Here is a 25,740-nt window from a genome sequence, read left to right as displayed (position 1 = left end):
CCCCTTGGGAAGCACATTATTGCTGGCAATTTTATTCCTAAGGAAAAGTGCTCGACAGAAGATAGCAGCCTATGATGTGAAAGTAGCCATTGTGAATGACTAGTGAATGGACATCATTTGCTTTTAGTATTGATGCTTCCACACCAGCAAATGAATTTATGGAGCACTGCAAAGCGGACAGGCTCCTCAATAAATACTGCTGAACCATCTGTTCTCCCTTCTGGAAGTTATCTCTCTGGATCATGCCTCTGTGGGAAACATTTTTATTTAGAATTATGTCCACTGTAATTTACAATGACAGTATATTCAAGACACCTTTCCCTATAGGAGTTAAGAGGGGTACAAAAGAGCATGTTCAGTGCTAAGTTTCTCTTTTAATTTGGTCTGTCTTTTGTTTAATTAGTGACAACAGTTACCCTCCAGCATCTGGTTCTGTAGCCATCACATTTTACAAACAAATATAAATCTCTTGGTATGTGTTCATTTTCTTAAGTGCTATTCTGTAATTGACAGATTATTTTCATTTCACTCCATTGCTTCTCCAGCTATGCAATTTTGGGCAGGAGATTAACAGAGGATGAAAGTTGGGAACATCTTTGTGCAGCAAAGGAGTCTGTCTATGAACAACACTGAGCACTCCGGCCTGAGTCAACAGTTTTATGTGGGTCTTATCAGCACCTGAGCCTGGACAGGGTAGGAAAGTGGAGAATGTTTCTGTAGTATCTGAATGAGATACTCTAACTTTCTGTTCCTTCTCGATTTGCAGGTCTTTAGACAGAGCGTGGCTAGAGGAGTTTCTAGCAGGATAGAAATATCTCTTCACCAGTTGAATGAGATCTGAGTTGAGGTTCTGTTCCTCCTCTGCTTCAGCTATTTGGCTTGAGTATGGCAAGAGACACAAGCTGAAGGACAAGCACCAAAGAGCACTGGGCCCTTAATTCTTATCTCAGAACTTGTCTACTGTGGCCCTGAGTGAACTGGGTCCACAGATCTAGGATTAGCCCCAAGATACAATTAGGGGTGTGCACCGAGAAAAAATGGCACCATTCAGCTGCCAGCAAACCATGCAAGCCAGGGGTTGCACTTTGCCTCCTCGGAAGGTGGAGGAGGCAGCGGTGTTTTCCTGGGCATCTGGGTCTTGCTGGGGGGAAGAGCCTTAAGCCTGTTCAGGCGCAGGTGCAGGCCGTTGGCAAGTGGCTGCGGTGCACCTGGCTCCTGCGGCCCTCTTCAGGCCCGCTTGGAGAGGTGGTGTGGGCTTGGCTGCCAGCATTTGTGTGGGGCAAGGGTGTGCAGGCGGCGGCTGTTTGTGAGCAGCTGCAGTACACCTGGCTGCTGTGGCCCTCTTTTGGCCTTCTTTGTAGAAGGGGTGCAGGCTTGACTGCTAGTGGCCATGTAGGGCATGGGTGGTGCAGCTTGTGAATGCCTCCCTGTAGGGCCTGGGCCTACAATGGCCTTGTGCATTGGCTGGTGCTGGCACCTGGGTTAAAAGGCACCTGTAGATAGGGGCTTTATTCCCTGATGGGGCTTGGCTGGTGGGAGGTTTTTTGGAGGCCCGAGTTTTGGCCTGTTGGGATCTTTATTCTCTTCATCTTGCTTGGTCAACTCCCCCTTTTTCTATTACTCCCCTTACATTACGATTGGGAGGTCATAGTATTTAGCTGCAGCCTGGTATAGCCTTAATTTTACTATGGCTTCAGTGGTGGTTGGCCTCTTGGATGGCTTGTGCTCTGGTGGCCATTTTAGCTTAGTCAGCCATTTTGTGGTTGCTCCTAGTGCCAACCATTACCTGTTGTGCAGAAGTAATATCATCCTGCAGACATACTGGTTCTATCACTGTTGAGTGGCATTTCTAATTACATACATTTTAAAACTTGCTATCTTGGATAGTTTGTGGTGGCCTGCTGGGATATGCCACCTAAGAAGGGTACAGGCCCTTCAAAGGGCAAGCAACCTTCTAAACGACCTCCTCTTAAGAGCCCCCCCCCCGACGCTATCTTTCTCGGATGAAAAAGACGACATCAGTAGTCAAAGGGAAATGTTGCGGTGTTTGGCAGCTTTAGAGCAAGCCAAAGGGGTTCCAGGGCCTGCTGCCCTGGAAGGGGGCAGGAAATGGTCAAACAGGTTGGCATCTCAGGACTGTCAGGCTATGGATAACAGGCTATGGCAGATAGACCCCTGTACCATCACAGCAAGAATCCAAGCTCTTGGTTAAAAGGTTTTATTCAGGAATCAAATAATTTCCACAGATATGTCCATAGAATTATTCAGAAGCAAGGTTAGCAACTAAGCAGTAAGAACAGGTTGACAGGAATGGTAATGTGGGAAAATCATTCATTTTAATGAACACATTTACTCCTCCCCCCTCGCATCAGTAAAACAGGACTTTTGGTGTGAACCTGTCCGGAGAATGTCTCACATATTTTTACTATCAAGTCTAGACACTGAGAAAGCAGGAGATCAAAGTTGACACATAGCAATTCATGGGAACGAGCAGTTTAAAAGGTCAAAAGCACTAAGAGCTTCCACAGTCCGTTAGATAAGACACCTGCAGCTTCAATAAGCCTGTGAAAGCAAAGCAGTTTTGGAACTGGCAATATGACATCAAGTTATAGCATGAAACATTGGTTCAGAACAACAGGTGAGCATCAAATAATGCAAACACACCAAGGGCAGCCCTGAAGGCAGAACTTCAACAAACAAACAACAATAGCCCAAGGACCAGTAAATCAGTGAATCAACAGTGAATACCAAAAATGAAAAATAGTATAATTCTGAATTATGAGACAGTGAAATGTAGCTTTAAGCATAAATACAAAGAACCATCTCAGTAGAGTAAGTACAGAGACCAGTCTTAGTCAATTTCAAAAGACCAAGCCTCCCAAGACCAGAATCACGGCGCTGAAAATAAAGTCAGTCAAACCATCCTTTCATTCTCAAGTCTTTTCAAAGTTCAGATGTTCATGCAGTCCAGAAGCCGTCAGCAATGTGGTAGTAGACAATGTGGAAACAAAAAGGTGGACAGTGATCCTCTAAAAAGGGTCTTGTGTGTAGAGGATCCAGGCAGATGTATCCCAGGAGACAACCCTCTGGTGCCAGGGCTGCTGCCAGGCCCTGGGGCGAAGCTCAGAGGGTGACTCAGCTGAGGGCTCATATTAGAGCCCGATCTCTTCAGGTCTGTGGGAGCGGTGGGCTAGGGCTCTAGTCCCTCCCTCCCTCTGGTGCCAGGGCTGCTGCCAGGCCCTGCAGCCAAGCTCAGTGGGTACCTCGGCTGAGGGCTAACATTGATTATTATTAATCAGGGCCTGATCTGGTCGGGTCTGTGGGAGTGGTGGGCTAGGGCTCTAGTCCCTCCCTCCCTCTTGTGCCAGGGCTGCTGCCAGGCCCTGGGGCCATGCTTGGTGGGCACCTTAGCTGAGGGCTCACATTGATTATTGATCTGGGCCTGATCTGTTCAGGTCTGTAGGAGTGGTGGGCTAGGGCTCTAGTCCCTCCTTCTCTCTGGTGCCAGGGCTGCTGCCAGGCCCTGGGGCCAAGCTTGGTGGGCACCTTGGCTGAAGACTCTCACTGTCATCTCCTAGGGACTTCTGGTCTAAGATGTGTGCTGAAATGTCTTTAATACTCAAAAAAAGTTTTGTAAGGAATCCAGAAATGTTGTTGCTATCTCTGCATTTAGAAGATAGAGTGCTACTTTATTATATGATAACGGTGGCGAGAACTTTATATGCACAATATTGGGGGAAAAAAGAAATTCTAGAAGTTGGAGAATGGATTAAAAAATTGTTACATATGGCAGAAATGGACAAATTAACGAGAAAATTGAGAGACAATGATCCAAAAGAATTTACGGAGGACTGAGGGAAACTGAAAGATTATTTGGAAAAAAAATGGGATGTTAAAGGACATTTATGGTCTTTCAAGAATTATTAAGTAAGATAAGATTTAGTATAATGTAAATCTTTACCTTTAAAACTAATAATAACAAATAAGAAGAAATTAGTATTAGAATGTTGAAAGATAAAAGGGGTTGTAGTGCCGTTGGAAGTCAATATAGATAAAGGTGGGGGGAGGAGATGGGGAACATATGAAGAATTAAGGGGGTTATTAATGGTATGTAATAATATATATTGTATGTTAACCCATCTAATAAAAATCTTTCATTAAAAAAAAAAAAAAACAGCAGGTCTTCCTTCCAACCATGGAGCTGCAAAGCAGTTACAAGTTGGGAGAAGACACCCAGGGGAGGGAGGGGGAAGGGGGTGTTCTGTAGCCATGGGCACTCCAATCTCATTCCTGCAAACCCTGATAGGCAGCTCTGACAGCCAAACACAGACCTCCTGTGTTGCTGAATGGGACCCATGCTTATAAATAGCCATGGTCTCCCAGGCTGGGTTTCACTTTCAGCGAGCAGTGGAGTGGGACAGAGCTCTTGCTTGCCACTTGCTAGCCTTTGGGGAGAGAGACTGAGAGTATAATTCAGCTTGGCTTTGGGGGATAGGGATCTATCTCCTCTGGTTCCAGGGCTGCTGCCTGGCTCTGGGGCCAAGCTCAGTGGGCACCTCAGCTGAGGGCTCACATTATCATTGATCAGAGCCTGATCGGGTCAGGGCTGTGGGAGTGGTGGGCTAGGGCTCTAGTCCCTCCTTCCCTCTGGTTCCAGGGCTGCTGCCTGGCTCTGGGGCCAAGCTCAGTGGGCACCTCAGCTGAGGGCTCACATTATCATTGATCAGAGCCTGATCGGGTCAGGGCTGTGGGAGTGGTGGGCTAGGGCTCTAGTCCCTCCTTCCCTCTGGTTCCAGGGCTGCTGCCTGGCTCTGGGGCCAAGCTCAGTGGGCACCTTGGCTGAGGGCTCACAGTATTATATTACTAGTGCCTGATCTGGTCAGGCGTCTGGGAGTGGTGGGGTAGGGCTCTAGTCCCTCCCTCCCTCTGGTACCAGGGCTGCTGCCAGGCCCTGGGGCCAAGCTCGGTGGGTACCTCGGCTGAGAGCTCACATTATCATTGATCAGAGCCTGATCGGGTCAGGGCTGTGGGAGTGGTGGGCTAGGGCTCTAGTCCCTCCTTCCCTCTGGTGCCAGGGCTGCTGCCAGGCGCTGGGGCCAAGCTCAGTGGGTACCTCGGCTGAGGGCTCACATTGATTATAAATCAGTGCCTGATCTGTTCAGGTCTGTGGGAGTGGTGGGCTAGGGCTCAAGTTCCTCCCTCCCTCTGGTGCCAGGGCTGCTGCCAGGCCCTGGGGTCAAGCTTTGTGGGAACCTCAGCTGAGGGCTCTCAGTGTCATCTTCTCCTCAGTGATTGTTTACTGGCACTACGAGGCTCCGGGTGGGGGACAAGAGTGGTCGTGGGGGGAAGTGCAGAGATTGTCCCGGTTGCACCATGGGAAGCAGTGCTGTGCAGGGCTCTGGAGCAGCAGAGACTCCCGCTCCCCCAAAATCACCAGTTGAGGATGTGGAGGAGGCCGAAGAGGTTTTGCCGGCGGTGGAAGAGGAACTCCTAAAAATTTCTGAGGATGAGGAGGCCGAGGGATTCTTAGAGGAATGGTTTGGGTTCAAGGAAACCTCCAGCACATCCCCATCCCAAACTACCGGTGCTGCTGTCCCTGCCTGCAGTCCACCCACCACTCCGTCTTCCATTGCCATCACTCTGGCACAGCCAGCAGCAACCCTTCTTCCTCCCTCCCCTGGAACCGTAAGTGGGCCATGGTTCAACCTCAATGTTTGGAAGCACTTTGGGGCCCTTCCTAATGATGCCCGCATGGTGCAGTGCTGTGTGTGTGAGGGCCTGGTGTGCAGGGGCAACGACCCGCAGCACCTGTCATCTTCGGCCCTGACTCGGCACCTAAAGAGGAACCACCTGAACCTTAGTTCTCCGTCCTCGGGCAGCGAAACATCTATCAGGAAGAGACCAAGGGCCGCCAGCTCATCTGATCCAGGATTGGTGGGAGGGTCTCTGGAATGCACCCTGAGCAATAAGCCTTGCCCCGAGTGTGCGGCTGGTGGGAACGGAAGGGTCAGGTAGGCCTCCTTGGGGGAAGTTGTTCCATCGGGGTTGGGGGTTATGCCGCTGAAAAGGATGAGGTCAAGGGCTCAGGAGGCAGCCATTCGTGTGGTGGTGCAGGCGATCGCCCTGTATGGCTTCCCCCAATCGGTCGTGGAGGTCGTGGGATTCCAACTGCTGCTCCAGCACTTTGCCCCATGGTTCTCCATGCCGTCATTTTGCACCATTGGGTGTCGAGTCGTGCCCACCCTGTATGAGGCAGTGTGAGACATGGTGCGCAGAGACCTGTTGGCTGCCCAAGGCAGAACAGTGCACTTCATGGCCGACCTGTGGAGCGGCTGCCATCATAGGTACCTTGCCATCACCACCCACTGGTGGCAACCAGAGGACCTCCGCCTCCCCAGGCCAAGATCTGGCAGCCATAAAAAGGTGCCCAGCTTGAGCCCGGGTTACAGGGAGGTTCTCCTTCAGGCCCGGGGGATGGATGAGGTCCACACAGGGAAGAACATCGCCACCACCATCAAGGCGGCTCTGAGGGAGAGGATGTCCGGGGTGGAAGGGTTTGTCTGTGGCGTCATGGTCACGGATGCGGGAGCCAACATGTTGGCAGCCCTGAAAGAGGCATCCCTCCCAGGCCTGGTGTGCATGGCGCACAAGCTACACCTCATGATGCAGGACATGCTTGGGCTGGGGACCAAGCTGAGGGACAGCTGGGACGAGGGAACCTTGCGGATGAGCAGTCTGCTGGACAGCTGCTGTCACATCGCTTCCCACTTCTCATGCAGCATCAACTCATCCTGCGAGCTGCTCCAGAGGCAGGGGGAGGAAGGAGACCCTGAGCACCAACTCTTCCAGGACCTGCCCACGTGCTGGAACTCCACCTACGACATGATATTTCGTCTGGTGGAGCAGAGGTGCGTGGTGCAAGACATCCTGTCCTCTTCGGATGTGCTGAGAAGGGGAGAGGAGCCTCAGCTTCGTGGACTGGAGAGTCTTTGCACAAATGTCCCAAATCCTGAAACTATTCAAGGATGCCACGGAGCTCTTGTGCTCCTACCAGGCCAGCCTGGGTCAGGTCCTCCCTCTGATCCACTGCCTTAAACAGTTCCTGGCCCAGGAGCTCCAGCAAGGGCAAGAGCTGCTCCCTAGGGTCCAGGACTTTGTCCGGAGGATTCAGGCCTGTGTTGCCGAATGCCTGAATCCTCTCCGCTGCGAGGCGCCCTACCAACTTGCCTCACTCTGTGACCCCCACATCAAGGGCAGCATCGCCACACAGGTGGGTCAGATGCAGCACTGGAAAAAGGAGCTCCGCAGAGTGGTGCTCTGTTTCCAGAGACAGAGGGCAGGAGAGAAGGAACTGGGCAGCGGCAAGGGGCACGCGGTGGAGGAGGAGGGTGAGGGCGAGGGGCAAGAGGTGGAAAGAGAGCCAAGTCAGGGAAGAGCCACCCCAACGGACACATTCGATCTCTGGGCCTCGTCGGTGGGCAGCATGGTTGGCCGCTGCACAGTGGGCGCGTCCAACCCGGTGGAGGACTCTGCGGGGGCCATGGTGTGCGAGTACCTTTCGGAGCCCACCGAGCCCCCCCCATGCCAACCCATTGCAGTACTGGGCGAGGAAATTGGACTGATGGCTGGAACTGTCCATCGTCGCCACCAACATCCTTTCCTGCCCTCCCACCAGCATGCAGAGCGAGCGGGTGTTCTCCCACCTGGGAGACCTCCTCCATCCCCGCCACACACTCCATCCCCACCACACACGGACCTGGTGGACATGTTGACGTTCATCAAGGTAAACTTCAACCTACTGGGGCACCCTCCCATGGACCTGGACCTACCTGGGGTCTGAGCCACCCTGGGGTGGTACCCGGCCCAGCTCATCCACAGCGGGCTCAAGCCTCCCTCAGTTCTCGGGGCTGCTTCCATGGATGGTGACCCTTTGCCCTCCTCTCCTTGTCAAGTTCCCATTCCCTCTTCACACCTCTCCCTCTCTGGATCTGCTCAGATGCCTGCCGACCTCTCCTGTCTTTCCCATCCCATCCTTTCCACGAGGGCAGGAAGGTGCCGTGCTGCCAGCGGATGCTGCTTCTGGCCAAGAGGAACAGCTCTGCTGCTGTTGCTGGTGTTACCATGGCACCGCACCGTACCCCCCCCTTTCCATGGGCACCTGGTGTCCCCTCTGAGCAGGGGGGAATGGGTCCCTCCCACCCTTTCCACAAGGGAAGGAAGTTGGGTGCTGTCTGCTGCCACTGCTTTGGACCCCAAGGGGCAGCTCAGAAGCTTTTGCTGAGCTTGACAGGTTTGAGCTGCACGGTGAACCCCTATCAATGTGTACCTGCTGTCCTCTCTGTGCATGGGGGGGATGGGACCCACGAGTCACGTGTCCTTTCTGCGAAGGCAGGAAGGTGGTTGAGGTGTGTCGCTGCTGCTTTTGGGCACGAGGGGCAGCTCAGGAGCTGTTGCTGGTGTTAGCGTGGCACCGTATGGTACCCCCCCCTTTCCATGGGCACCTGCTGCCCCCTCTGAGCAGGGGGGGATGGGTAATGCCACCACGACCAGTCACGTCCTTTCCGTGAAGGCAGGAAGTTGAGTGATGCTGGTGACAGCCTCCATTGTGACACAGGGGGAGTGGACAAGCCTCTGCCACACCAGTCTGCGCACTCCTTCAGGGTGGTTGTGGGGTCCCTCTGTCCCAGTCCTGCTGCGCAATGTGGCCAGGAAGCCTCGGGCTTGGCCCTCCTCTCCCACACAAGTACACCTCACCTCACCCTCTGTGGAACACTGAGTCCCCTCCCAACGATCTCTCCGGTCCTGTCCTATTCCATCCTTTCCACAAAGGCAAGAAGGTGGTTGATGCTGGCTGATGCCGCAGAGTTCCTCAGTGGGATCCTCAGAGGAGGCCTCGTGGCTGTTAGGATCTTCCGACTTCACAGACCCTCTTTCGACCTGTCCCTCTCTGGAGCACTCTGACCCCTCCAAACGGCATCTCCTCTTCCTCCCGTCCTTTCTGGCAAGGCAGGAAGGTGGGTACTGTCGGCTGATGCCACAGAGTAGCTCAGTGGGAGGTTCAGAAGAGGCCTCGTGGCTGTTGGTGGATCTTGCAACTTCCCCTCCAAATGACATCTCCTCTCCCTCCTGTCCTTTCCACCAAGGCAGGAAGGTGGGTGCTGTTGGCTGCTGCCGCACTGTTCCTCAGTGGGACCCTCGAGAGAGGACTCTCACTTGCTGGGGGATCATGCCCCCATTCAAATGACATGTCATCTCCCACCCATGCCGGGAATGCCAGTGTGTTCCTCTTTGGCCTGGTGGGCGGGCACATGGGGGGTGCTGCCGGTGAGCAGCCAGAACCCCCACCCACTAAAGAGGAGGTGGCTCATTGCTGTCTCCCCGTGGCTGCTAGGCCTGGCGGCTGCCATCAGCTCCCACTTTCTGTACACTGGGCCAACATCAACTGGTGACTCTAATTGTATCGAGCGGGAGTTTCCTGGGGGCCTTGGATTGGAGAGGGTATAACTCCAAGATCCCTTTTGCAATCTTGTCCAAACTTGGGTGATGGCTGTAGGAGAGTCTGCAAAACACTCCCTGGGAATATGGGCTCTCTAAGTGCCACGGGGGCCATTCCACGCCCAACGAACCACAAACCGTGAACTGGTTCGGCAACGGACAATGTTCATTGCGGTTTGCGATCTCGGGATCATCATCGGTATTGAACTGCGAACTGTTGGTTCATTAAATTTTTTTGGTTCACGCCCATGTCTAGTTGTGCCCAGAGCCTTAAGGTAAAGTAAGCAGGAGCTCTATTAAAGGTCAAAAGGCAAAGGTTTAAAAGGTTTAAAACAAACTGCAGATACAGCATGGTACTAAGCACACATAGGAACAAACTACTTGTGGGGGCAGTCTCCTGCTTGAGTTTTATGTAAAGATGTATTTTGGCCTTGTTTGGTAAAACTTGATTTCTGGAACTTTTCTACATCTAACCCCTTAATTTAAATTATTCTTAAAAATAAGTATGGATTTGAAGTCTGTAGTATTCTGGCTATCGACAAAACCTTGTTGCTTGGTTTAAGCCTGGTTCGGTGCATTTGGTGGCGGTTCGGGAAGTCAGACACTCAGGCGCCAGCAATCAATTCCCCTGACAATGGAGCTGGGAGAATGCCTGAACTCTGTCTGCGCTCCTTCTGTCGCCTTGGAAACCCAAATGGAAGCCCAGTTTACCTTCATCGGCAGGTCTTCCTTCCAACCATGGAGCTGCAAAGCGGTTACAAGTTGGGAGAAGACACCCAGGGGAGGGAGGGGGAAGGGGGTGTCCTGTAGCCACAGGCACTCCAATCTCATCCCTGCAAACCCTGATAGGCAGCTCTGACGGCCAAACACAGACCTCCTGCATTGCTCAATGGGACCTGTGCTTATAAATAGCCGTGGGCTCCCGGGCTGGGTTTCACTTTCAGCGAGCAGTGGAGTGAGATAGAGCTCTTGCTAGCCATTTGCTAGCCTTTGGGGAGAGAGACTAATTCAGCTTGAATTTGGGGGATAGGGATCTATCTCCTCTGGTTCCAGGGCTGCTGCCTGGCTCTGGGGCCAAGCTCAGTGGGCACCTCGGCTGAGGGCTCACATTGATTATTGATCAGTGCCTAATTAGGTCAGTTCTGTGGGAGTGGTGGGCTAGGGCTCTAGTCCCTCCTTCCCTCTGGTGCCAGGGCTGCTTTCAGGCCCTGGGGCCAAGCTTGGGGGGCATGTCAGCTGAGGGCTCACATTAGTGCCTGATCTGTTCAGGTCTGTGGGAGTAGTGGGCTAGGGCTCTAGTCCCTCCTTCCCTCTGATGCCAGGGCTGCTGCCAGGCCCTGGGGCCAAGCTCAGTGGGTACCTCGGCTGAGGGCTCACATTAGTGCCTGATCTGTTCAAGTCTGTGGGGGTGGTGAGCGAGGGCTCTAGTCCCTCCCTCCCTCCCTCTGGTGCCAGGGCTGCTGCCAGGTCCTGCAGCCAAGCTTGGTGGGCACCTCGGCTGAGGGTTCACAGTGTCATCTCAGTTCTTCTCAATTGTTTGCTGGCACGATGAGGCTTTGGGTGGGGGGCAAGAGTGGTCATGGGGGGAAGGGCAGAAATTGTCCCAGTTACAGCACGGGAAGCAGTGCTGTGCAGGACTCTGGAGCAACATAGACTCCCACTCCCCCAAAATCACCAGTTGCAGCTGTGGAGGAGGCTGAAGAGGTCTTGCTGGCAGCGGAAGAGGAACTCCTGAAAATATTTGGGGAGGAGGAGGCCGAAGGATCCTTGGAGGAATGGTTGGGGTTCGAGGAAACACCCAGCCTGTCCCCATCCCAAACTACCGGTGGTGCTGTCCCTGCCTGCAGTCCACCCATCACTCCATCTTCCATTGTCAGCTCCGTGGCACATCCAGCAGCAACCCTTCATCCTCCCTCCCCTGGAATCATTATTGGCCCATGGTTCAACCTTTCGGTCCCTTCCTACTGACCCCCACGTGGTGCGGTGCTGTGTGTATGAGGTCATGGTGCACAGGGGCAATGACCTGAAGCACCTGTCATTGACAGCCCTGACTCATCACCTGAAGAGGCACCACCCGAGCCTGTGGTCTCCGTCCTCAGCCAGCGTAACATCTGTTGGGAGGAGACCAAGGGCCACCAGCTCATCTGATCTGGGATTGATGGGATGGTCACCAGAATGCACCCCGAGCAAGAAGCCTTGCCTCGAGGGTGCGGCTGGTGGGAGCGGAAGGGTCAGGCAGGCCGCCATGGGGGAAGTTGTTCCATTGGGGTCGGGGTTGACTCTGCTGAAAAGGGTGAGGAAAAGGGCTCAGGAGGTTGGCATTTGTGTGGAGGCACAGACGATTGACCTGCAAGTCTTCCCCCTATCAGTTGTGGAGGGTGTGGGCTTCCAACTGCTGCTCCAGCACTTTGCCCCATGGTTCACCATGCCGTCACGGCGCACCGTTGGGCGTAGAGTTATGCCCGCCCTCTACAAGTCAGTGTGAGACATGGTGTGCAGAGACCTGTCGGCCACGCAAGGCAGAACAGTGCATGTCACGGCCAACCTGTGGAGCGGCTGCCATCACGGGTACCTTGCCATCACTGCACACTGGTGGCAACCAGAGGACCTCTGCCTCCTCAGGCCAAGATCTGGCAGCTGTAAAAAGGTGCCCAGCTTGACCCCGGGCTACAGGACAGTTCTTCAGGCCTGGGGGATGGACGAGGTCCACACCAGGAAGAACATCGCCGCCACCATCAAGGCTGCTCTGAGGGAGTGGATGTCCGAGGTGGAAGGGTTTGTCCGTGGCTTCATGGTGATGGACGCGGGAGGAAACATGTTGGCAGCCCTGAAAGAGGCATCCCTCCCAGGCCTGGTGTACATGGCACACAAGCTGCACCTCATGATGGGGGATGTGTTTGGGCTGGGGAGCAAGCCGAGGGACAGCTGGGATGAGGGAACCTTGTGGACATGCAATCTGCTGGACAGCTGCCGTCGCATCGCTTCCCACTTCTCCCACAGCATAAACTCTTCCCGTGAGCTGTTACAGAGGCAGGGGACCCTGAGCACCAACTCTTCCAGGACCTGCCCACCCACTGGAACTCCACCTATGACATGATATGTCATCTGGTGGAGCAGAAGGGCACATTGGAAGACATCCTGTCCTCTTCAGATGTGCTGAGGAGGGGAGAGTAGTTGAGCCTCAGCTCCATGGACTGGAGAGTCCTTACCCAGATGTCCTGGATCCTGAAACCCTTCAAGGATGCCACTGAGCTTTTGTGCTCCTACCAGGCCTGCCTGGGTCAGGTCCTCCCTCTGATCCATGGCCTAGACCAGTTTGTGGCCCAGGAGCTCCAGCAAGGGCAAGAGCTGCTCCCCAGGGTCCGGGACTTTGTCCGGAGGATCCAGGCCTGGGTTGCCGAATGCCTGAATCCTCTCCGCCGTGAGGCCCCCTACCAACTTGCCTCCCTCTGTGACCCCCACATCAAGGGCAGCATTTCCACACAGGTGGGTCAGATGCAGCACTGGAAAAAGGAGCTCTGCAGAGTGGTGCTCTGTTTCCAGAGACAGAGGGCAGGAGAGAAGAAACTGGGCAGCAGCGAGGGGTAGGCAGTGGGAAGAGAGCAACACCAGGGAAGAACCACCACAATGGATGCATTCGATCTCTGGGCCTCATCGGTGGGCTGTGTGGTTGGCCGCTGCATGGCAGGCATGTCCCACCCAGTGGAGGACTCTGCAGGGGCCATCGTGTGCAAGTGCCTTTCGGAGCCCCCCGAGCCCCCCCTAAGTCAACCTGTTACAGTATTCGGTGAGGAAATCGGACCGATGGCTGGACCTGTCAATCGTCGCCACCAACATCCTTTCCTGCCCTCCCACCAGCATGCAGAGCGAGCCGGTGTTCTCCCACCTGGGAGACCTCCTCCGTCCCCGCCGCGCACGTCTGCACCCAGACCTGGTGGACATGTTGACATTCATCAAGGTTAACCTCAACCTACTGGGGCACCCTCACGTGGACCTGGACCTCCCCCCCCCAAGCCAGCTTCAGACTGAACACTGCCTATGAGACAATGTTGGGATCTAGCCTTCATCATCAGCTGGTGCCCACCTACTCCATTCCTCTCTGTTCCCCATCCCTTCAACAACAACATTTAACAGCAGTTATCAATATCAACATTTAACAGCAACGCCAGAATCTAACAACATTTAAGAGAATTAAACAACATTTAACAACAGGAAATAGCTTAGTTTGGAGCTTCTTCTCTGGGTTTCTATGTCCTTCTAAAGTTTACAGTTTACCTAACCTAACCTGTCTCTCCCTGTCTTCCCATTCCAGTGGCAGTCATAATTTCTGGGGCCTCTATTCACATTTATCAGAACAAATGCATACGCACAGGGACTGGGGCAGTGCTGATGCATTCTCTGTCTATGTGTGGTTGAGGGGCAGGCCAAATTGCAGGGTGCATCCCTTCTGCCACTGAGTTCCACCCTCCTCCTGTTGGTGCTCCAACTAATTTTAATTATAGGAAGAGCGCTATTCCCCAGGTCCTAGACTTGCAGAGGAGGCAGGCTACAAGGAGGGCTCACTTCAGTCACTCTGGAAGAGCCCCATATTGACCTTCAGGAAGATCAACTGCTCAACTCTCCATGGGAGAAGGCGAGTGCGATGTGGGCTGACAATCTCACCTGCATAAGAAAAGATGCACTCTCTCTCCATGCTTGTTGGAGGGCATGACAGAAGCTGCTACGCCTTGAGGGAGAGGTCAGACTAGACTGCCTCCTTCTTGGTCCAGTAGTTCAGCAAATCGGTGGACAGCAACTCGCACAGCTCCACAAGGTAGTCCCTGACCATTGCCTCCACCAAATTCTGACTCATACGACTCACAATCTCAGTGGGGCCGAGGGTCCACTGGAGCATCTTCATCTCCATGGACTTCCTGGAGGTGGCCATGGGGGGAGTGTGCTCAGAAAGGGTGTGCGATGGACCTGCAGGTCTGGGGCCCCCGCCACACCCCTCTGATGACAGGCAGCCCCTCTTCACCTGCCTATGCCTCACCCACAGACAGAAAGTATCTCTGATGTTTGTGAGGTTCCCGTCCTGCTTGGCAAAAGTGCCCTTAATGTGCACATGGTCACCAACTTGTACGACTCCTTCTCCGTGAGAGTCTTTAGCTTGGCAGCTATGCCCTGCTGCAGCCTTTTCACGAGTGTGCAGTTACCATAACTGCTATTTTGGGGGGAAATTAGCAAGCAGTTTGGCTTAAGTTAGTGCGGATCTTTACCAATGTATACCACAGTCTGTACTTCTGGATTACTCACGCAATAAAGCGGCATGGCTCCGGGCCCAGGTGGGGTATGGATCCAGGGAGACAGGAGGCATTGGTGTACACAGTCCATACTAGTAGAGAGGCAGGAAGCAGGCATGGGCAGTGCTGCCTCTAACAGAATCTTTGGCAGAGCCTCAAAACAGCAAGGCAGGTAACTGACACAGTTCAGAGTAGGGTCCATAACAGGAGGGGGGGCTGGCAACAGTGTGCACTCCTGGAATCAAATCTGCATATGGTGCATCTGGGTCCACAAAGAAGGCCATTGAACTCTGGAGCATGTGCACCAGAGGAATGACCAGACCCAGGGTCACTGTGTCAGATGAGACCACCACAATGAAGTCCTTGAAGGGCTTCAGGACCTCCACAGTCTGGGAGATGGTGAGCCAATCCTCTTGGCTGAACTCAACTTCTTGCCTCCAAATGTTGCTCTCTGAGAGCCATGCCTTGAGGGTGGCCTCCTGCTTCATCAAGCACTCCACCATGGTACAGGTGGAGTTCCAGCGAGTGAAAATGTCAGAGATCAGGTCATCATCTGGCTCACCTGCCCTGGCCTGCTTCTGCCACAGTTCAGGCTGCGCGAGAAGTGACACATGAGTCTCTGACATTTCTGCAGGAGACACTGGAGCTCATGAGTTGCAGGGTCCTGGGATTCCCTGGGGGAGCCCAAACCAAATGCAGTCATCACCATGAGGTGAAGTTTGTGGACTGCACAGTAAATGTGCTCCTGGCCCACCAGCGCCATCCCTGACCTCATGTTGTGGCCACTATCCATCACCACACATCCCATGGTCACACCTCCCTGGCCTACACAGTCATCCAACTCCCCCCTCAAGGTGATTACGATGTTCTCCACCTTGTGCACCTCATTGAGAACCTCAGCATGGATTAAAGCCTTCCAGTATCGTGCCTTGTGGTCTCCCATCCATCCCTGCCTAAAACTGGACACCCCACCCCCACTCGGAAGTGAGCAGTAAGCAACAGGTAAGCAAGTTACACACTAGAGCAGGTCAGATGTTGGACATGAAGTGCATAGTTCTCCTGGCAGCATGGAACAACTGTGCCTTCATGTGGTCCCTGGCAGCCCTTTAAAATGTGGGCACCATGGTCTTGCTCAATGTCGTGCAAGCAGGGATTGCGAACCAGGGAGTGAGATCCTGGAGCAGCTCCAGGAAGCCGAGTTAATCTACTAGGGAGAATGGCTGGCCATCATGGGCAATCATGTTGACGATACGGTGTGTGATGTGCCTGCTTATCTTCTGGATCCCCCCTTTTGGCACACTAGTGCCCTGCATACCAAGTATCTCTGTCAGAGATGCTTGGTGTCCCTGCCCTACAAGAACCCGTGGGTGGAGAGCACCAGAGGAGCCTGCCTCTTTCTGGCTAGCTGGCATCTGTGTGGTGCCACTTGAACTTTCCCCCCAAAGAAGAACCACCTGGTGTTGACTCTTCAGGTGGTTCCTCATGCCAGATGTGGAGAGATGGTTCACATCCCTCCTGCGACTGATCTGTTGCCTACAATGCTTGCACTGGGCAAACCAGGGGTCCTCCATTCTCTGGAAGTGATTCCAGATATTGGAGGTAGTGGGGGGACCATGCCGCACAGGGGATGTGTTTACAGGGGTCCAGGAGACACGTCCTGTGAGGTGCTCAAGATAGACACACCATGCCTTGGCTGGGCAGTCACAGATGGATGAGGATGAAGGGGCAGAGATGGAGGCTCTTCCACCACACTCTCTTCCTCTTCTTCCAGCACCCTCCACGAGAGGCCTGCTGCTGGAGTCAGAGAAAATAGGGGAGGATTGTCCAGCGGGGAGGGGGGGGTGTTCCTTCTGCAGTTCCTCCAACATCCTACATGTCCCTGGGATGAGCATGAAGGATGGAAATGTCATGTGCCCCATGTCCATCCCAGGAGAAATCACATGCTGCCCCTCCTTCAGCTGCTGGGTCTCAACATCTGGAGAAGGAGGAGCCTCAGCAGCAGGCCCCTGCCCAGTCATAGTTCCTGCCTCAAACACCTGGGTTGGGGGTTGCCCTCCAGCACCTGCCTCAGGAAAGAGGCCTTGCCAACCCTCTTGCTGTCACCAAAAGCCACACTGGTGAATGGCAGCAGCATTGGGGAGGGCCTCCTCTGCTCAGATGGGGATACCTGCAGCACTTCCCTTCCCCTCCCCTCCACCCCTCTTGTCTTAGCCCCAGCCTTTCCCCCAGGGCCCCTCTCAGCTTTCCTGTCATTCATTCTGTTCCCCTCCTTGAACCTACACTAATTAGCTCTCAAGTTTTTAAAACACCCCCCCCAAGGACCTAGTCAAAAGCTTTAGTTTAAAAACCTATCTACCTGTTCTAGAGCTTTGTTTTTGTGGCTCTGTTCCTGAAGATGGTCAGAAATCTCTTTTTAAATGGCCCTATTTATTTTTGTGAACCCAAACCTTCACCACCAAACAGTTGAATTCATCTTCAGGAATCAAGCTGGTCCTAAACCCCAATACAGAGGAAAGCCTAATAGAAAAATGTGCCTGGCCTTGCTCCAAGGGTGCCAGAGGTGGGCAGAGAAACCCTAGTTAAGGGAGTACTAATGGGCAGCCTATTTATATGAATATAAAATAAAATATAATTTGACCAGAACCTAAATCTGCCCTGAGCCTGCTGATGTGGGGAGGGCGGAATACAAATCAAATAAAGTAAGTAAGTCAGTCAGTCAGTCAGTCAGTCAGTCAGTCTTACTAATTCCTTTCCTACAAAAGTCTATTTAAGGGGGGAAACTACCCTATGTTCCCTAACAATTAAGTTTAGAGGACAAACAATGACAAAGGCCTAGTCTACCTTACAAAACACTATTTAAAACTAAGAACTCTGGGAAACCCAAATACCACCCAAACTCCACCATAAAAACACCACCACCACCATTTAACCAACAAAATAACAATGAATAACAACTCCAAACTGTAAAACAGGGAAAGAAACCCAAATTCTAAAACTGCCCCATCCAAACTGCAACTGGGAAAAAACAGGGAAAGACACCCAAATTCTAAAACTGCCTCCCCCAACAGCATCTGGGAAAAACCAGTGGAAACACCACAAGTGAAATTCTAAAACTGCCCCCCCCCAACAGCAACTGGGGAAAACCAGGGAAAACAACACAATTCTAAAACAGCCTGCCCAACAGCAACTGGGAAAAATAATAATAATAATAATATTCAATTTATATACCACCCTTCAGGACAACTTAATGCCCACTCAGACCGGTTTACAAAGTATGTCATTATTATCCCCACAACAAAACACCCTGTGAGCTGGGTGGGGCTGAGAGAGCTCCAGAGAGCTGTGACTAGCCCAAGGTCGCCCAGTTAGCTTCAAGTGGAGGAGTGGGGAATCAAACCCTGCTCTCCAGATTACAGTCCCACGCGCTTAACCACTACACCAAACTGGCTCTCAAAAAACATGGAAAGAAATCCAAATTCTAAAACTGTCCCCCCAAGAGCAACTGGGGAAAAGAAACAGGCTCACAACAACCAGAACTTGAAAAAAAAACAGGCCCCCCAAAACAACTACAAAAAAACTGAGGGGAGAACTTTTACACTACCCCAGCCAGTCACTCAAGCACACACTAACTCAATTCAGCAAAAACAACCCCCTCCAAAAAATTGAAGATTAAAGTAAAGCTTTAAAAAAATTCACTTCTCTTCCCCCCACCCTCCAAGACAAGCAAGCAACCCCCTCCCCCCAAAGAGAAGACCCAGCAAGTCAGTCATACTGACTTTCCTACCAGTCTCCTGAAGTCCAGCGGTGAGTCAGTCAGTCACAGTCCAGAAGTCCAACCAAGTGAAGTCCCAGCGAGGCCAACAGAGAGACAGAGGTCAGAGAATCCAACAGGAGTCTCAACTCTGAATGCAGAGAAGTTAGCCGTGTTAGTCTGTGGTAGCAAAATCAAAAAGAGTCCAGTAGCACCTTTAAGACTAACCAATTTTATTTTAGCATAAGCTTTCGAGAATCAAGTTCTCTTCTTCAGATGCCTGATACAGAGACTGGTCAAACACAGAAGAGCAGAGGGAACAGGCAATTAGGAGGGGAGGGGGAGGGAGCAATCAAAACATTCCTTTGCTAGTATATGTAAACATCTCCTTTTGGTGTGTGTATCAGTTGGCTTCAAAGGAGTTTGCCCTGTTAGTTTGTAGAAGCCAAACAGCTAGACCATCCAATTCCAATGCAGTATGGGCCTTCGATAACCACAGCTCTCCCTGCCAGATGCATCTGACAAAGAGATCTGTGGATCCCGAAAGCCCACGCCAGGTACCACTGAGCTCCCCCAGACCCCACCTCTGTAAAGGAAATCTGTTACCTGTGGTAATGTGATAACCATTCATAGTCCCTATTCAGTCCCAGCTTGACAGAGTCAAATTTGCATATGAATTCCAGTTCAGCAGCCTCCCGTTGGATTTTGTTTTTGAAAGGTTTCTGTTGAACTACAGCAACCTTTAAGTCTTTGATGGAATGTCCTGGTAGGTTGAAGTGTTCTCCCACTGGTTTCTGGACGTTTCCATTTCTAATGTCAGATTTGTGTCCATTTATTCTTTTGCGTAGAGGTTGGCTGGTTTGTCCAATGTACAGAGCAGAAGGACATTGTTGGCACATGAGGGCATATATCAGATTGGAGGATGAGCAGCTGTAAGAGCCAGAGACAGTGTAGTTGATGCCATTGGGTCCTGTAATTGTATTCCCTGGGTAGATATAGGGGCAGAGCTGGCATCTGGGTCTGTTGCAGGGCCTGGTACCTGTGCTGGTGACTCTGCTGGCTGATTCATGGTTGTGAGTGAGAAGTCGTTTAAGGTTGGGGGGCTGTCTGTAGGCAAGGAAAGGTCTTCCACCCAGGGCTTCTGAGAGAGAGGTATCATTTTCCAGGATGGGTTGTAGCTCACTGATGATACGTTGGATGGGTTTGAGCTGGGAGCTATAGGTGACAACCAGTGGTGTTCTGTTGTTAGTTCCTTTAGGTTTGTCCTGGAGTAGGCTGTTTCTGGGTACTAGTCTGGCCCTGTTGATTTGTTTCTTCACTTCATTTGGTGGGTACTGTAGTCCCAAAAATGCTTGTTGTAAATCTCTTAAGTGTGAGTCTCGGTCGAGAGCATTGGAGCAGATACGGTTGTAACGTAAGGCTTGGCTGTAGACAATAGACCGAGTGGTATGTTTAGGGTGGTAGCTGGAGGCATGTAGATATGAGTATCGGTCTGTTGGTTTCCGGTATAAAGTGGTATTTATTCGTCCATTATGTAGTTGTACAGTGGTGTCCAGGAAGTGTACCTGTTGTGTAGAGTGGTCCAGGCTTAGGTTGATAGTAGGGTGAAAGTTATTGAAGTCTTGATGAAATCTCTCAAGAGCTTCCTTCCCATGGGTCCAAATGATGAAGATGTCATCCAGGAATCTTAAGTATAGTAGTGGTTCCAGTGGATGGGAGCTGAGGAAGCGTTGTTCCAAGTCCGCCATGAATATGTTAGCATATTGTGGTGCCATGCGTGTGCCCATGGCTGTGCCATTAATCTGTAGATATAAGTTGTCACCAAATTCGAAGTAATTGTGAGTGAGTACGAAGTGACAAAGTTCAGTGGCGAGGTGTGCTGTGGTTTTGTCCAGGATAATATTCCGTATGGCTTGCAGTCCATCCGCATGTGGGATATTGGTGTATAAAGCCTCCACATCCATGGTTGCTAGGATGGTGTCATCAGGTAGGTTGTCAATGGACTGTATTTTCCTGAGGAAGTCAGTGGTGTCCCGTAAACAGACCGATACTCATATCTACATGCCTCCAGCTACCACCCTAAACATACCACTCGGTCTATTGTCTACAGCCAAGCCTTACGTTACAACCGTATCTGCTCCAATGCTCTCGACCGAGACTCACACTTAAGAGATTTACAACAAGCATTTTTGGGACTACAGTACCCACCAAATGAAGTGAAGAAACAAATCAACAGGGCCAGACTAGTACCCAGAAACAGCCTACTCCAGGACAAACCTAAAGGAACTAACAACAGAACACCACTGGTTGTCACCTATAGCTCCCAGCTCAAACCCATCCAACGTATCATCAGTGAGCTACAACCCATCCTGGAAAATGATACCTCTCTCTCAGAAGCCCTGGGTGGAAGACCTTTCCTTGCCTACAGACAGCCCCCCAACCTTAAACGACTTCTCACTCACAACCATGAATCAGCCAGCAGAGTCACCAGCACAGGTACCAGGCCCTGCAACAGACCCAGATGCCAGCTCTGCCCCTATATCTACCCAGGGAATACAATTACAGGACCCAATGGCATCAACTACACTGTCTCTGGCTCTTACAGCTGCTCATCCTCCAATCTGATATATGCCCTCATGTGCCAACAATGTCCTTCTGCTCTGTACATTGGACAAACCAGCCAACCTCTACGCAAAAGAATAAATGGACACAAATCTGACATTAGAAATGGAAACGTCCAGAAACCAGTGGGAGAACACTTCAACCTACCAGGACATTCCATCAAAGACTTAAAGGTTGCTGTAGTTCAACAGAAACCTTTCAAAAACAAAATCCAACGGGAGGCTGCTGAACTGGAATTCATATGCAAATTTGACTCTGTCAAGCTGGGACTGAATAGGGACTATGAATGGTTATCACATTACCACAGGTAACAGATTTCCTTTACAGAGGTGGGGTCTGGGGGAGCTCAGTGGTACCTGGCGTGGGCTTTCGGGATCCACAGATCTCTTTGTCAGATGCATCTGGCAGGGAGAGCTGTGGTTATCGAAGGCCCATACTGCATTGGAATTGGATGGTCTAGCTGTTTGGCTTCTACAAACTAACAGGGCAAACTCCTTTGAAGCCAACTGATACACACACCAAAAGGAGATGTTTACATATACTAGCAAAGGAATGTTTTGATTGCTCCCTCCCCCTCCCCTCCTAATTGCCTGTTCCCTCTGCTCTTCTGTGTTTGACCAGTCTCTGTATCAGGCATCTGAAGAAGAGAACTTGATTCTCGAAAGCTTATGCTAAAATAAAATTGGTTAGTCTTAAAGGTGCTACTGGACTCTTTTTGATTCAACTCTGAATGTCTCTTTCTGGGCCAAAGAAGAAGCAGGCTAAGGCAAACCTCCAATTTAAATCCCCTCCTGCAGCATTTTAAAAAAATCACACTCCTTCCAGAGAATCCCATTGGCTGGAAGGAAAATGCTGCTGCAGGATTGGATACTCCTAACTCCCCCTCCCTTCCCTGATTCCCCTCTCTCCTCCCCCTTGTACTCTTAGTCACTTACCGCTCTTCCCCCTCCCATCTTGTGAAATTGGAGGGAATCTCTGCAAGCAGCACTTTTCTTGCCCTTTTGCAAGTTTGCAAAGAGCAAGAAAACTTCTGCTTTCAAGCATACCACCAATTTTTACCAGATGGGAGAGAGAAGGAAGCGGTTGTACTGAGTCACTCTCTCCTTCTCCCCCTCCTCTATTGTAAAAAAGAGCGGGAAGCTTTTGCAGAAGTTTGCTGCCTGATTGCAAGTGCAAACAGGCAGCAAAGTTCTCCTGGCTGACCCGAAGCAACCCAAAGCAACCCAAATCACTTTGGGTTGCTCCACTTTGGTATTTTTGAATACCGAATCTTACCAAATTGGGCCAGATTTGGGTACTTTTCCTGAATCCAAAACCCAAAGCGCACACCCTTAGTGGTAATAAAACAAGAAAAATGTCAATTAGTAAATGGCAATAAATAATAAACAATTTGAGACAGATTATAACATGAAAAAACTAATGGCTGAATTTATTAAGGCTTATATTTCAATGTTTTTCAATGATCTCATAAAAGCATTTGACAATTAATAATGGATCACTCACTGATTAATTGATTGTCATGTTTTAAATATTAGTTCTTTTGCATCTGGTTTCTTCCACCAATTTTCTGGTATGCAATGTATACATGCAACATTGGCATGTACCTGGTATATTATAATAAATACAAAGACAGTCTATCAAACACTGAACTGATTCTTGAAAACTCATGCCCTGGAAATCTAATTGGTCTTTTAGGTGCTACTAGACTGAATCTCGCTCTTGTGTATTATTTCATCTACTTTATTTATATCTGCCTTTCTCCCCAATGGAGACCCAAAGTGGCTTATACCATTTTTCTCTTCTCGTTGTATCTTCACAATTCTTCACCTTGTGAAGGTAGGTTAGGTTAAAGGTTTGTGAGTGACCCAAAGCTATCCAGCAAGCTTATAAGACAGAGTTAGGATACTCTAACAACTACTTTTCACTGGCTATTTATGTCAGACTGATTTCCTTTAATTAATGGGCCTGCATGTATGCCTTCAGTACGATATGCACCCCCCCCCCAAAAAAAAATCAGTATTATTTGGATCCTGGTGTTAGGACTGCCATAGATATTCAGTATTCCTGATATTCAAGTCCAAATATATTGATTTCATATTTGGATCCAGGTTTTATTTGGAAATTTGAATATATTTGGCTCAATTATTCCCTATGGGTGAAACCATCCAGGGGATTGGGGGGCATTTTTCAAGAAAACTACACCAAAATTGCAGAGAATCTAGTCCTTGCTATTCAGTAAAGACTTCCCAAGTTTCAAGAAGATTGGATCCAGGGATTCAGTTCTATGGATCCCTGAACAGTTCTATGGATCCCTGATCCCTGATCCCTGGGACGTTCTATGGATCCCTGACGTTTCGCCAGCAGCTGTGGCTGGCATCTTCAGAGGTGTAGCACCAAAAGACAGAGATCTCTCAGTGTCACAGTGTGGAAAAGATGTTGGCAGGAACTACAATGCCAAGACCACGGCAATACAGCCCAGAAAACCAACAACCACCACCAGCTTGGAACATTTCCCCCTTCCCCAGCTTGGGCAGGGTCAACCAGGGGGTGAGAGGGAGGGCTTGGCAAAGGAGGCCAGATGTCAGGACGCCCCTGGGATTTGCCCAGGGCTTCGGTGGGGCTAGGTAATAGGGCCAGCATTGGCCCAGGTAATTGGCCTCACCTGGGGAGCTGGCAATAGAGGAGTGAGGCGGAGCTCGAGGCTTCTCGGGGGCTTGAGGCTTCTCGGCCATAGAGGAAGGAGAACGGGGAGGCTGACCCTGATGAAAGGGTGGCTCCCAAGGCAGAGTGCTGTGAACCTGGGCCATTCAACTGCCCCAACAGCCTCTGTCCATCTGAGGCCAATCAAAGGAAGCCAGGAGCCCTTGCCAGCATGTGGGCTGTGAATGCGGCCCTGGAGGGACCCCCGGACCCCGCACCCACCAACCCCCACTGCTAGGGTCAAGATGGACCCCCAAGGCACACACCCAGACAGTGGGCCCTGTCACCACATGGTGGAGAATACAGGCACCAGACTGCTGGCAAAGCCTCTCCCTCACCTGCCCACCCCAGCGGGGTGGACCAGTAGCCGAACCTTTCTCAGGCCCCTGACCTTCCCAGGGCCCACACTCAACCTAGCTGCCTCGGCACCCTCCCCCCGCATTGCAGGAATGGACCAAGGGGCGAGCAGCACCAGGGTGACGGCCAACCCCGTGCCAGCCTTTGACCTGGCCCACTTTGGACAATGGATGGCAGAACAACAGGGCTGCCTGTTACGGGACATAATGACCCAGCAGAGAGCATCAAGGCCGGATCCTCCAAGACATAGTGGCCCAACAACGAGAAGCCCAGGCATCCTTGCTCTGCAATGTGTGCCAGGCCCTGAACGACACCCGAGGAAGCACAGGCATGGAAGCTGGCGGCGGCAGGCCCAGCAGGCTCGCCCCCTTTCAGCTCATCAAGCTGGGACTGGAGGATGACATTGATGCATTCTTGGAGACGTTCGAGCGGATGGCGAAGGCAGCCCAGTGGCCCCCCCGCCCAGTGGGCCTTTATACTGGGCCCATACCTTACTGGGGAGGCCCAGGCAGCACTCAAGGCTTTGCCCAAGGAGGAGGCGGCCGACTACCCAAAGTTAAAGGAAGACATCCTGGATTGCTACACCATCACCCCCGACATGTATCGGCAGAAGTTCCACACCCTGGGGTACTGGAAGAGTGACCGGCTGTGAGGGCTTGTGACTACCCTCCGAGACTTGGCTTACAGGTGGCTGAAGCCCAAGATGGAGGGGGAGAAGGCCATTGTGGATCAGGTGGTTCTGGAGCAACTCCTTAATATCTTGCCCCCAAGGGCCTGGTATTGGGTGGCTTGCAGCAAACTGGCTAGCCTCAAGAGGCCACCACCCTGTTGGAGAATTTCATGGCGGCCAAGCAATGTGATCCCGGGAAAGACGGAGCACCAGCCGGATGGGACGGCAACCTCCCAGGGTGGGCACGAGCAGACCCACGCGGAACCCTGGGGGGAGGCACTGGAGTTATGGGAACCCAGCCCCCACACCCGCAGGGGTGGGGGCAGACCCCGCTGGCTGCAGCCACCAGTCCTCAGCAGGAAGGAGCCCCCCATCACCCCCAGAAACACGCCTGACCAACACCCATGCTTCCGCTGTGGGCAGAGGGGCCATTTGATGAGGGACTGCCCCATGATGGAGTGTGATGCCGGGTGGGAGGAGGTAATGCAGCTGACAACCTGCGTGACCTGGCCCCCACCTATGTTGGTCATCATTGAGATCGCCGGCCACTGGCTATCAGCCCTCCTCGACAGCAGCAGTTCCATGTCCATGATTAGAACTCACCTTCTACCCGAAGGGCTCGCTGTCGTCCGTCGCACGGTGGTTGCCTGCTTCCATGGACATTCTGAGGAGTACCCCGTTGTGCGCATGCCCGTAGGGTGCCAAGGCCAGAAGTGGGAGATGGAACTGGCTAGGGTGCCTGCCTTGCCGTACCCCGTGCTTCTGGGAAGGGATGTGCTGGGGCTCGTTGTACACCTGCAGAAGTTGGGGGTGCAAGATGAAGCCCTGCCGACCATCACCACCCTGGGATCCTCGTCCAAGCC

The sequence above is a fragment of the Eublepharis macularius genome, chromosome 15 (genome assembly GCF_028583425.1).
Source record: "Eublepharis macularius isolate TG4126 chromosome 15, MPM_Emac_v1.0, whole genome shotgun sequence".
Lineage (NCBI taxonomy): Eukaryota > Metazoa > Chordata > Lepidosauria > Squamata > Eublepharidae > Eublepharis > Eublepharis macularius.
Note: the sequence above shows the minus strand (reverse complement) of the source record.